The sequence below is a fragment of the Eleutherodactylus coqui genome, chromosome 2, assembly GCF_035609145.1.
Source record: "Eleutherodactylus coqui strain aEleCoq1 chromosome 2, aEleCoq1.hap1, whole genome shotgun sequence".
NCBI classification, from domain to species: Eukaryota; Metazoa; Chordata; class Amphibia; order Anura; family Eleutherodactylidae; genus Eleutherodactylus; species Eleutherodactylus coqui.
The window spans coordinates 197,628,029-197,631,881 of NC_089838.1; positions in this window are offsets into that span (position 1 = coordinate 197,628,029).

Sequence of the window (3,853 nt, forward strand, 5' to 3'; positions counted from 1 at the left end):
AGATGATGGGTTGAGATCTCTCCCCTGATATATTTATATATGGTTATCAGGTCGGCCCTCAGCCATCTTTTTTCTAAACTAAATAATCCTAATTTTGATAACCTCTCTGGGTATTGTAGTCTGCCAATTTCATTTATTACTATAGTTGCCCGCCTTTGAACCTGCTGAAGTTCTGATTAGTCCTTCTTGAGTACCAGTACCCCAAACTGTCCACAATATTCCGTGTCTGGTCTGACCAGTGACTTGTAAACAGTAAGAACAATGTTCCCATCATGCACCCCTATATCTCTGTTCATGCACCCCATGATCCTATTTGCCTTGGCAGCAGCTACCTGACACTGGTTGCTCCAGTAAAGTTTACAGTTAACTAAAACCCCCAAGTTCTTTTCCATGTCAGTGTTTCTCAGTGGTTTCCCACTTAGTGTGTAATGGTGACATGTATTTCCTCTGCCCATGTGCATAACCTTACATTTATTAGTGTTAACCCTTTCCAAACCACTGTCTGACCTCTGAAGACATTATGATTTAAGGCTGTACGGCTCCGATGTTGGAAGACATCTGTCGGGGTTCTCTTACTGTATATTGCCAGCCTCTCTGCTGTCGGAGCCTATCCAATGTGTCACCTCATGCAGTACTGGCTTTAGCCTGCTTATAGCGCCGTTGTATAACAGCAGAAAAAGAGTAAACCCCCTAGGAAAACCAGGATAGAAATCGGATTGGAAAGGGTTAATCACCATTTGCCACTTTTGTGCCCAAGCCCCCAACTTATCCAGATCCTCTTGCAATCTCCTTGCGTCCTCTTGTGTTAATTCCTTGCATAGTTTTGTATCATCTGTAAATCCTACTATTTTCCTGTGCAATCCTCCTAGCGCGTTTCTTCTTGACTCTGTTAAGGGCACTCATGATGTTTGTGGCGGTTCCAGAACTAGTATCTATACTTGTGGCATCTATTATGAGTGGGGCATTATTTTCTTCTAATGACAGTTTTCTACAACGCTAAAACCTGTCACCAGGACTTTACTGATAAATCTTCTCATTTCACTTTCATAAATAAAGGGATATTTTACAAAAGTGTAAGCAGCGCCAAAGATGATCTGTGAAGGCGAAGGATGCAGAGGCTTGGAGCAACCAGAGCAATTATCACTGCAGTCAGATTCAGCAGCTTGTTTCCCTCCACATTATCAGTAGTGACAGAGAAACCTCACTTTAGAGAAGAGCAAAGTTGGATCGTACCAGAACGGAAACGTATGGTCTTGTGGAAATGATCATTTTATGGAGAAGTGCAGTTTAACTTTCTCTAATAGTCGACTGAATATCGATATTTAATCTTTTGCATGCTTAAAGCGACAGTGTCAAGGTGGACCTTCAGTTGTCGGGTGGGAGGGCTTTTTCCCAAATTATCACGGGACTTAACAGTTACACTGAATAGCTACCTTATGATAGACACATACATAGTAGCATGTTAGACCTCCTTCAGCCTTGAGCACTGTAGCAATTTGTGTGGCATAGATTCTACTAAATGGTGAAATCATTCTATAGGAAACCTGGCCCTTGTGGACCGGATAGCTTCTTGCAGTTACCACAAATTAGATGGAGGCGCTGACCAGCTGACAGCATCGTTCCATGCTGCTTGTGGCAAATTCTGACCCTTCCATCAGCATGGTTCAACAGAGATCTGGATTCATCTGAGCAGTTAATATTTGTTTTACTGCTCATTGATCTAATTTTTGTGCTCTGTTGCCCACTGGAGTCTCACCTACCCGTTTCTCTTCTGCAGCAATAGTCATCTGCTGTTACAGCCTATCCGTGTTAGGTTGTGTGTTCCTGATACTTAGAGTACCAGTGCAGTATTCAGTGAGAGTTCTGTGCAGTGCCTGTTTGTCAGAGCGATTCTTGACATCTTCCTCTGACCCCTTTCATCTGAGTTGTTTAAATCCACAAGACCCACTTTCATTGTATGTTTTTCATGAAGCACACCATTCTCAGTACACTCTTGACACGGTACATGAGAAAACCCCACAAAGTTTGCAGTCTTTGAAAAACTGTCCCCAGCTAGTCTAGTACCAACAACCATGCCTTGTTTCTTCTTCCTATTCTAATATAGGTGTACAATTAAACTGATCCGCACCACTAAAAAGTGCCTACAATGGACATATGAGCAGGAGACTGGATCATACAGCAATAGAAGAAGGTGGCCTGGTCTGAATGGCTGGGTGCGTGTGCTTCACTTACCTGGGATGCATTGTGGGAAGACGACGAAGCTGCCAAAGGCAGCGTGAAGATGTGAGCAGTGTTCTGCTGGGGAATCTGGGGTCTTGGCATTCATGTGGAAGTTACTTTGTCATGTACGACCTGCAATAAAGAAAAAGACCCTAAAGGGGTCGAAACGTCACTGTATACCATGGGGGAATAAAGTACGTATTTGGATTTGACTTGATTGCATTGATATCCCCTCACCATATTTGTTTTTTTAGGCTATGGTGCTGGCATTTTTTGTATTTTTGCTATGTTCCACCTGCAATGTCACCTGATCATTGCAACCAATCAGAGGCCACTGTTGTACTGCCGATTCTCCTGGCATCAGTGCCTACATCCTGGGTGCCATAATGCCAAGAGTTTGGAACGGTGATGCTGCAGCAGTCAGATGATATTCAGTGACATCACCTTTCACAACAAACACCAGGAGGATGGTGGGCTGCAGCGCTGGATCACAAAGCAGAGGACGGGTAAGTACAGCTCTTTTTGTTATTTTAGCACAGTTGGACCTATAGGGGGAATGTTGTTCAGTAACTGGACAACCCCTTTAAACTCATTCTTCATCCATAAAGCTCTCCACAGTGCTGCATATCTCCTCCCTCATTCTGTCTACTACCTTACACATGCTCTCCATTTTCCTAATGACCTTATACTAAGCTCTGCCATAATCTGAACTACCCGTCTCCAGAGCTTTTCCTGATCACCTCCAGTTCTCTGGAATGCACTATCCCAAACAGATTAATCCTTAACACCCACAATTTAAAGCATGTCCTAAAAACACATCTTCTTCAGGAAGGCCTATCACAATCCTATAACCTAAGTGTCCTCTTACATGGGACTGCTGACAGGCGCCTCAGCGCTCAACAGCCATCCCAGTGATAATTGTTCCTGGGCTTTTACACAGGAGCGAGCATCACTCAGTAAATGGAGGTGAAGCGGGCCGGGGATCGTTCCAGCAGCCGATCTCCATTCACAGTAAGCAGGCACACTCATAGAGCAAGTTGTCGTTTGAGTTTTATGCCTGCAGAAACTGAACTACAGATGAATTATCATTCGTTGTTCAATCACTGCGGCATGTACACAGGCTGATTGGACCTACAGGGGGAATGTTGTTCGATAAGCGGTATATATATTGGTGACTGGCTCATACAGCTTTATGTATACTACCCTATTTATCTAAAAGCTGGCTGGATCATTGCACAGAACAAACAGGTATACCTCGTGTCACCCCCTATTCATAGATTGTAAGCTCTTGTGAGCAGGCCCCCACTCCTATTGTTGTTTATTGCTTTAATACTGTATGTAATGTCGGATTCTGTCTGTACATGTTCCCTCTGATCTGTAAAGTGCTGCGGAATATGTTGTTGCTATATAAATGGTAATTATTATTTATTATAACTGTGACTGCAGCATGTAAGGCCTCCTGTCCACGGACGACATGTCACTACGTTATCCACGGCGATAATCCGGCCGCGAGTAATGCAGTGAATGCTTTCCGCCCGACGCCCATGAGCTGAGAATCATAGCGATTCTCAGTTCACGGGATTAAAATCGCGGCATGCTGCGATTTTCCACGGTCAGCCTATCTATCAGATAG